Source organism: Asterias amurensis, chromosome 2, assembly GCF_032118995.1.
Source record: "Asterias amurensis chromosome 2, ASM3211899v1".
NCBI lineage: Eukaryota > Metazoa > Echinodermata > Asteroidea > Forcipulatida > Asteriidae > Asterias > Asterias amurensis.
Window position 1 is genome coordinate 12,470,907 of NC_092649.1, and position 10,248 is coordinate 12,481,154.

Here is a 10,248-nt window from a genome sequence, read left to right on the forward strand (position 1 = left end):
GTTTACATTGAAACTCTCGAAGTGCAAAAAGAACACTCAAACCTTCAGTTCCAACGACAAATGTTTTGACTACTAGAGGTCATTGGTTTAACTCCAACTTAAAGGAACACGTTGCCTTGGATCGGTCGAGTTGGTCTTTGAAAAGCGTTTGTAACCGTTTTTTATAAAATGCATATGGGTAGAAAGATGTTGTAAAAGTAGAATACAATGATCCACACAAACATGCCTCGAAATTGCGTGGTTTTCCTTTTACCTTGTCGACTAACACGTCGGCCATTTATGGGGGTCAAAATTTTGACTCCCATAAATGGCCGACCATGTTAGTTCGCACAGTAGAAGGAAAACCACGCAATTTCGAGGCAAACTTGTGTGGATCATTGTATTCTACTTTTAAAACATCTTTCCAACCATATGCATTTTATAAAAAACGGTTACAAACGCTTTTGTTTTGACCAACTCGTCCGATCCAAGGCAACGTGTTCCTTTAAATATAATTGTCCAATGTTCAAACCCAAGTTGACGATTAAAATAAATGTTGCTTACTTGGCCTATGATACGACATAGCATATTTTTAAAAAAAATTACAGAACATTAACTAAACAAAATGTAGTTTTAAACTTTTTCATGTGTTCAATTAATGGTTTAATCTTAACAAAAATTCTCAAATTACACAAAAATACTGCAGATAATACAAAATTTAAACAGGTATCAACATTACATCAACAAAATTTAAAAAGGGAATTTCTTGTAACGTAGAGAAAATGCATGTTGTATATAATGGTTCCTAACTATTGTTTTACAGTGTGCTGATTGAATAGTTTGGGGAGGGCTGTGGCTGAGGTGTTAATAGTCAAATTATTGTTCATGGTATTTGGGACAGTTTAAGTGCTAGGATTAAGTTACAGCATGAAGTTTTAGTTTGGTTTTATGGTGAGTAGGTTTACTAGGCTTTGTTTCACAGAACACTAATATTCATCTTGAAAGATGAGTTTTCATTGTTACTGATTTATATTGTGACATCGAACTTTGTTAAGTGGGTTGGAATACCACCTCTGATATGCCTGTGTTTTTTAACAGACCTCGTGAAAGTATTGGGCCCAGGTCACATGTACAATTTGTGACTGGTATCCTGCTAATTTCGGCTCAGCAGAAAATTGTTTCAGCAAGGTTTTCTGCTTAAAAAGCTCTATGAAATTGGGCCCAGCCGCCGATTTCACAAAACTCTTTCTAACTTAAGACTAATCTTAGGACTTGGGACGAGTCCAACCCATGCACTGTAGCATGCAGACCTTAATATTAATCCTAAGTTCTCGAGATAAGACGAGTCCTAACTCTTTGTGAAATCGACGGCTGGGCTTGTTTCAGTTGGGAATCATCAAGCTAGACTTAAGTTACAAATTACATGTCTACACATGTAGCGTCAACCAAACATGATATTCTATCTATGCAAAAAAGTAGGAATTTGTTTGTGCACAAAGGGCACATGATGCAGGGTTAGGTACACTTTTGAGCCCAGCTATTAATTACAGCTTTTTGTTCTGATTTTTATAGCGTGAAACAAAATTGAAGCCGGACTATTTGTGGGGAGAATATATCATGCCTGGTCAACATCACTAAATGTTACTTGAACAGGGGCCGATTTCACAAAGAGCTAAAAAGATTGATCTTAACTGCAAATCAAAGTTGCTAGGTAAAGTGTAATGTCACAACATAAATCACTATGGCAATACTGACAATAATGTTCTGCGATGAATGTTATTGCTTTGTGAAATCGACCCCAGTTGAACTTGCGCAGAGAAGAGTCATTTTGCAAGACTTTATATAGTTCTTCGACGGGTAGCACACAGTCCAAAAAGTGTTACTTTGCCTCAACACCCCTCCATCACATCAACAGTTAAACTTGCAGGGAAGAGTCACGCTAGGTTTAACAGTCCTTCGATCGGCTGGTGGTCTACAGACCAAAACGTGTTGACCCTCTATCCCTACATCACTTGAATGTTTGTAGTGGACAGTCACTTGACAAGACTTCAGCTGGTGGTTACAGACCAAAAATGGTTAATTAGCCTATTGGCCAGTGTGACCACTTGAGGGTTGAGTGGTTCAACTTGTAGAGGAGAGTCTTCTGGCAAGACTTTACACAGTCCTTCAGCAAGTTATGGCACAAAGTCCAAAAAGCATAGGTTATACCCTATCCCTACCTCCTCTGAATGGTTGATTGTAGCACAAAGTCTTCTGGGTGGTTTTGACAGTCCATCAGCAAGTGGCACAGTCCAAAAAGCGACGATTAGCCTATCCCTACATCGCTTGAATGGTTGAATTTGTATAGCGGAGAGTCGACTGGCAAACCCATGTATGACACAGTCTTTCTTCAGCTGGTTGTAAAATCTGCAGAAGAAAATCAACAGTTTTCAATGTTTACTTTTGATAAACTATTTTAATACAAGTATCATTGTTCTGATGAGTAGTTCAGTCTGAATGCTATATCAGCAGGTGAAGTTTGCTGTAACACGATGAATGTGTAAAATCTCTTTTGAGTAGTACATTCCGAGAAGAACCGTTGGTTGCCGGGTCAACGACTGATCAGTACGCTCTGACCGTCATCAGGAGGATGAATACGATCCAAATTTGTTAGAGCTGCTTAGCACAAAAATTTGCTTAGCATGACACTCCTGCCTTGATAAAAACAGGATTATCAACAAAATTTCTACGTGATTTTCAGGATGAGCAAATGTCAGCTGAATACCAGTTACAAGCAATTTGCAACAAATGGAAATTTTGTTAGTAATGCTGTTTTTATCGAGGAAGAAATGTCATGCTAAGCAAGTTTTTGTGCTTAGCAGCTCTATGAAATCAGGCCCAAAATATAATCTAATCAGTAATGATGAAGGCACTTGGAGCATACTGATCAAAAGAGATTTAAACATAGTGCTAATGCAAACTTTACCTGGATGATTATACTTGCAACAAGCAAAGCTTTTACTCCTACAAGATTCTTCTTATGATACGCTTTCAAAGTTTTTTGTTGTGCTTTTTGTTAAATCATTTCTAACAAGCTTGACCTCTTTTAAAGATAGTGGACACTATTGGTAAATGTCAAAGACCAGTCTTCTCACTTGGTGTGTCTCAACATATGAATGAAATAACAAACCTGTGAAAATTTGAGCTCAATTGGTCGTCAAAGTTGCGAGATTATAATGAAAGTAAAAAACACCCATATGACATGAAGTTGTGTGCTTTCAGATGCTTGATTTCGAGACCTCAAGTTCTAAACTTGAGGTCTCGAACAAAATTGTGGAAAATGACTTCTTTCTCGAAAACTACGTCACTTCAGAGGGAGCCGTTTCACTCAATGTTTATACTATCAACCTCTCCCCGTTACTCGTTACCAAATGAGGTTTTATGCCGATAATTATTTTGAGTAATTACCAATAGTGTCCACTGCCTTTAAAGGAAATGGACACTATTGGCATAAAAACTAACTTAGTAACTAGTAATGGGGAGAGGTTGGTAGAATAAAACATTGTGAGAAACAGCTCCCTCTGAAGTGACATAGGTTTTCGAGAAAGAAGTAATTTTCCACCGAATTTGATTTCGAGACCTCAGAATAAGATTTTGAGGTCTCGAAATCAAGCATCTGAAAGCACACCACTTCCTGACACAAGGGCGTTTTTTTTTCTCAATCACCTTGACGTCCATTTGCGCTTAAATTTTCACAGGTTTGCTATTTTCTTGTATATGTTGATATACACCAAGTGAGAAGACTGGTCTTTGACAATTACCAACATTGTCCAGTGTCTTTAATGAAGCTTTCCACCAGTTAGTTGAATGGGATTTGAATCAATGACTTAAAACATTCAAAGATGCCAAGTCTGAAACCATAACTCTTTTGCTGAATTCGCGGGATAAACCTTCAAAGAAAATTTTCATAATATTTATTTTCAAACTTACAAAGATGTTGTTGGCGACTCTTTTCAGCTGTCCAAAAAGCATTTGATAGCCTCAACATCCATACGTCACTTGAAGGGTTGAATTTGTAGTGAAGAGTCATCTAACTAGAGTAGACACATCCTTCTTCAGCTGATGGTACACAGTCCAAAAAAGATTAGCCTCAAGATTAGGTTAATATCATCTCCAAATGTCATCATCTCAATCTGAGGTAAAAAAAATTCACCATTTTCAAAGATAAATTGTGCTAATTTCTTTCAATACACGTTTCAGTTGTTCTGAAGTTGTTCTGACGAGTGTTATTAAGTCTGAATGTGACCACATGCATGAACACTCTCAGCCAGCTCCAGATCAGTTCTTCAATCCATTGAACCTGAACAGAATCATACAGTATCACAGCATTCTAGGGTTTTCTTTCGGATTGCAATAGTTTTTTGGTTTGGGTAAATCTTAGGTGAAAATTTGACCTCCTTTTTTTCCCACCAGTTGGTTTTACAGTGAATTTATTCAACTAAAGGCTTGGAATGATTGTATTCTTTCAAAGCAACATTTTGGAATTTTATGAGTACGTTGCTTTTTTTTTTACCACTCCATTTCTGTTTGATGAACCTTCCTCTTTCTAAAGAACTATTTTAGATTGTCGTTTTCAAACTTACCTAGAAGTCCCCCTTGTTGACCCTTTGCACAAATTGATAGATAGCCTCAGCAACTATACATCAATTGAGTGGTGCAACTTGTGGCGGAGAGTCATCTAGCTAGAACAGACACTGTCCTTCTTCAGCTGGGTACACAGTCAAAAAAGTGTTGATTAGCCTCAAGAATGGGGCTATTTCATCCCAGAAGTCATTGTCTGAATCGAGGTAGAAAATAAACCATTTTCATATATTACTTTGGATCATCTCTTTTAATACAAATATATCACCCTGTTCTGGGGAATAATGACGTCTAAATGCTATTATGTGTGCATGAAAAATTCTCCACAACTGATCTGAGCTTAGTGGAGGAACTTTCTTCAAACCATTAAACATAGCCACAACATGCCGCAACATTCCAACTTTTTGTGTTTTTTCGTGGGTCTTTAATAAAATCTTCTCTCAAAATCTTGATATCCTTTTTTCAATAAAGTTTTTCCCACCAACTGGTTGTATGGGGAATTTTTGTTGGTGGAAACTTAAGGTTGGGGATGAATGTATTCTTAATAAAAAAAATTATGCAAACATTACAAGCCTTCTCTAAATTTGTGGGCAGAAACGTTGAACCTAGACTTGTGGACAAGTTGTTAATGGTCCCACGCGGTGAGATAGTCAAGTTGAGGCTGTGCTATCGCAAGATCACTGCTCTCGCGCGAACTGTCGGTTGCCTGACTTCTAATCCTTTGAGAGCAGTAGCTCCAGCAGTCTCGCAAATACACCGCAGGAATCGCAGGGAGAGAAGGAACGCTATCACCGCGACAGACATTTAACAACTTGTCCACAATTCTAAGTTGAACTTAATTCTCTTCAAAGAAAAGTTTCAGAATGAATATTGTCAACTTACCAATTAAGTGGTCTATTGTTGGCTCAATGCATGAGTATCCTCCATTGATGCTCATCCAAATGGGTCCAGTTGAAGTCACCATTCCCCGTATCCTCCAGCAATGTTCCTTCAAACATCTCCAGTTGTAGTCACTACATCATGAGAGACTTCTCAAAACTGAGGGAAAATTAAGAAGGCACAGACAAGTTTAACCCAATGCATCTACAAGCATACAGCATCTTCATGATAAATTGAATGAGGAGCCGGGCTCCATTGTTTCAGGGGAGGAGTTCAACTTGTTTTCATTTTCAAACAAAGCAAGTTAACTGGTTTTTAAGAACCTCGATGGTTGGCGCGACATTGATTTGCTGATTTAGAATCGCAAATACTTGCATTTTGATATGCTAGTTACAAATTTTTGTAGTTGTATTGTTTCATTCCTGAGTTGCTGTTCCATTAGTAGATAGATTCTCTTTAGGGTCTGGGTGCTTTTTGTAGGACACAAAACACAATGTCCACGGATTTACATTAAACTCACACAGTTTGAAGATAATGATCATGATGGTTGAAAGCTCCCCTTTTAATGTTACAATTGCGAGCTGCTGTAGTTTTTGAGAAATGAGTAAAACAAGTCATGAAAATAGTTTTCGCATTTTCGTGACATTTTTTTACTCATTCCACAAAAACACCAGCACCTCGGCAAGTAATAATTTAAGGTTAGCATCTGCTATCATTACCTTCAAACTGTGTAAGTTTGTGTTTTGTTACAAAAAGTATCCCAAACCTTTAAACAGTAACTTGTAACTTATATAAATCGATACATTACCAAATCTTTTGCATGACCCCAGATTCCGCTGGTAGGCATCACCTCAGCTCATTCAAGATTTCAGCACACAACCTCCATCATTTCACCTCATTCTTCAAGAAGAAAACATGGATCTACATTTTGGAAGAAACAATATATGGAGAGGTTAGCATTTTGGGGTCACATCATAATAGTCAAAGTCAGGTTCACCTTACCCATTAACCCCCAAACTTTACCAAACCAATGTCATCTAAATCTTTCGGTTCAAGGACTTTCTCCAGTGCTGCCCTCAACTTTGAAACCCTCTTCCCATCTACATCGGCTCTCCACAGAGCATAGAACAATTAAAAACTCAGCTCAAATCCCATTTGTTTTCTATTGCCTGTTGTTCAGTTTAATCCTTTTGGTTGCTTACATAGTGTATTTATTGTTAATTTGTTGCTCTTTGCATTTTGGTTTTGTAAAGCACATTGACATTTCTGTCAGTTATGAAATGGGCTATTATTATCAACACTGTCCAAGAGGTTCCATCTGTCAGCATTGCCAATCAAAACCGCTTGCCAAAAATGCTTTAGTTCCCATTGCCTTTTATGAATATCTTATAGAAACGGCAGGGCCCTGCAGGGGTTAGATTTTTCTTCTTCCAAATTTATACTTGTACAATTACCTCATAGTTCACTTGATACTTTACCTTTGCTGCAAGTACTTGATACCACTGACATGTGGACATGAATCAGAGACTTCAAAGGGAACTTTCTGCGTTTCAATCACTTCCACATCATCCAATTTGGCAAGAACAAGATGAGGAAAACAAAAAACAAAGATAGAAACCTAAGTAGAGGCCAAGTTCAGTGCTGTTGTCAAAAAGAATTAGAGCTGCGGAGGCTGTAGAGAAATTTTGGTTAGGAGCTCTGTTGAGAAAATGTTGGTTAGAAGCTGTAGAGAAATTTTGGTTAGGAGCTGTTGAGAAAATGTTGGTTAAAAGCTGTTGAGAAATTTTGGTTAGGAGCTGTTGAGAAAATGTTGGTTAAAAGCTGTTGAGAAATTTTTTTGTTAGAAGCTGTTGAGAAAAAGTTGGTTAGGCTGTTGAGAAATGTTGGTTAGGAGCTCTGTTGAGAAAATGTTGGTTAAAAGCTGTGGAGAAATTTTGGTTAGGAGCTCTGTTGAGAAAATGTTGGTTAGAAGCTGTGGAGAAATTTTGGTTAGGAGCTGTTGAGAAAATGTTGGTTAGAAGCTGTGCAGAAATTTTGGTTAGGAGCTATGTTGAGAAAATATTGGTTAGAAGCTGTGGAGAAATTTTGGTTAGGAGCTCTGTTGAGAAAATGTTGGTTAGAAGCTGTAGAGAAATTTTGGTTAGGAGCTGTTGAGAAAATGTTGGTTAAAAGCTGTTGAGAAATTTTGGTTAGGAGCTGTTGAGAAAATGTTGGTTAGAAGCTGTGGAGAAATTTTGGTTAGGAGCTCTGTTGAGAAAATGTTGGTTAGAAGCTGTGGAGAAATTTTGGTTAGGAGCTTTGTTGAGAAAATGTTGGTTAGAAGCTGTGGAGAAATTTTGGTTAGGAGCTGTTGAGAAAATGTTGGTTAGGCTGTGGAGAAATTTTGGTTAAGAGCTCTGTTGAGAAAATGTTGGTTAGGCTGTTGAGAAATTTTGGTTAGGAGCTCTGTTGAGAGAATGTTGGTTAGTGGCTGTTGAGAAATTTTGGTTAGGAGCTCTGTTGAGAAAATGTTGGTTAGGCTGTTGAGAAATTTTGGTTAGGAGCTCTGTTGAGAAAATGTTGGTTAGAAGCTGTGGAGAAATTTTTGTAAGGAGCTCTGTTGAGAAAAGTTTGGTTAAAAGCTGTGGAGAAAATTTGGTTAGGATGTCTGTTGAGAAAATTTTGGTTAAAAGCTGTTGGAAAAATTTTGGTTAGGAGCTCTGTTGAGAAAATGTTGGTTAGGCTGTTGAGAAATTTTGGTTAGGAGCTCTGTTGAGAAAATGTTGGTTAAAAGCTGTGGAGAAAATTTGGTTAGGATGTCTGTTGAGAAAATTTTGGTTAAAAGCTGTTGGAAAAATTGGTTAGAAGCTGTTGAGAAAATGTTGGTTAGGCTGTTGAGAAAGTTTGGTTAGGAGCTCTGTTGAGAAAATGTTGGTTAAAAGCTGTTGAGAAATTTTGGTTAGAAGCTGTTGAGGAAACTTTAGTTAGATACTTCCCTTGCTATACTCAACCTTTGGAGCAAACATCGCAACATCACTGGCCTCCAGTCACTCGTCAGACATCAAAGGAACCATCTTCAGTGTCTACTCATGCTCTGCGCTTACAATAGAACTTGAGTAGACCATGAAGATAGTCCCTTTGATGTAGTTCTTGGTTTTGTCGCAAGACATTTTCAGACCTAATACTTAACCTTTTCTCAATGAACCTGCTGAAAGAGTAGAGAGTTAGTCCTATCTAAATACTCTAGGCCTTTCCTTACCACTAATACAAACCCATGCTGTGTGCTGACATCTTTTCTCCATGGATGATCTGCCCTCTTCTTCCTCCTGTCTTCTCTCTCAGCATCTTCTCAGTTCTTGCTTTCTTTTCGTCTTCTTTTCTTTTCGCGCATTTATTTTTTCTTGATTTTTTGTTTATTTTGCAGCGCTCGCAGCTAAAGTTTTTTTAAAGGATTTTTACAATGAGTCCTATGATAAACTTTAGGCCCTATCCGAAGATTTGTATTTCATAACTACAGCTTTAAAGAAAACTTGTGTTTTCATTTTCTGGAAATTTAATCTTAATGAGGAAGGGTCACAACTTTGTTCTATATTTGTTCGGTTATTACTTTTAATTATTCAAAGATCTAAAATTAAAAATGCTTACATTCAAAAGTGATGAAATGCTGATACCAGGAATGTAAATATTTATTTAGCTAGGCTAAATTATCTATTTACTACTCCTAAATCAAACATTTTAGTCATAAAAATGAATGGTGATTGGACAGAAATAATTATTTGACAGCTAATTATTTTGTACTCAGTAAAGAAAGTGCTCACATTCATAAGGGATGGAATGCTGATATAATAAGTTGATAAATATTTTGCAATATAGTTATGACAATATAAGTAAACATGACAACTGACGACTTGAAGTATCAACTCCGACAGAAATTTCCAGTAAGACTAGTCTCCTAATTAAAAAGCATCATTGGCTTCGACCAATATGCAGCTCAAGAAATGCCCAGAAAGTGTGAAGACGCATTGAAAACTGCACAAGCAAGGACAACATCAACAAGATTGACGAGGGAGAGGGGACGTTACAAAAGGGGTGGGACTCTGCAAGAGAACGGGTTAGATCTCCTCTTACTCTTTGCAGTCTTCATCTTGTCTTGATCTTGATCTTGAGGGTTAACTTGCATCATCCGACCTCCACTATACTAATGCACTTGTTCAACTTGGTGTTTTTTGTTTTTTTCCCCACTTTCTTTTTGGAAGTTTTGTTTGAGAAAGGTAAAAAATTAAACCATTCAAAAACAAGTTCTTTTTTCTTCTTTTTTTCGGGGTGTTTCATCTTATTGAAAAATCACCATTTCCATCTATCTAACTCTATCGCAAAAGAGAGTTATGTACCATCGATATAATTCCACTAAAAATATTGTTGTTATCGTGTAAAAACAAACAATCTTTTTTTTTTCTTTGGTTCTACAGCTGAATGCCACATACTAATTTTATAAAAGTGGAGGTCGGATATATTGCCAAGTTTTTTTACCTTGGTCCATTGGTGAACCTCCATATTCGTCCACAAACCACATATCCACAGAATACATCACCCGTCTGGTAAGCAGACTCTCGAGAGTCATTAGCACAAAAGATGTTCCCCTTTATCTGCAACTCGGGAACCAGTCGCTTGAAGCTTGGCTGGATGCTGGGAGCTCACTGCTGGCTGGTACACATTCGGCTTCTATAAAGAGAAAAAACAAGTCAATTAATAATACAGTTCGCACTATTAATTTGTTGTTTTACATTTAAA

At 37.3% G+C, this 10,248-nt stretch overlaps 1 long non-coding RNA gene across 1 annotated transcript; it reads right to left on the minus strand.

Moving 5' to 3' along the window:
• Positions 1 to 1,691: 1,691 nt before the first annotated feature.
• Positions 1,692 to 7,817, minus strand: LOC139954537 (uncharacterized). Its single transcript, XR_011788123.1, has 6 exons — positions 6,957 to 7,817; positions 6,287 to 6,399; positions 5,482 to 5,637; positions 4,602 to 4,795; positions 3,949 to 4,151; positions 1,692 to 2,385 (listed from the first exon to the last, which is right to left on the minus strand). It is a non-coding gene; the product is annotated as an uncharacterized lncRNA (long non-coding RNA).
• Between the last annotated feature and the right edge of the window lie 2,431 nt (positions 7,818 to 10,248).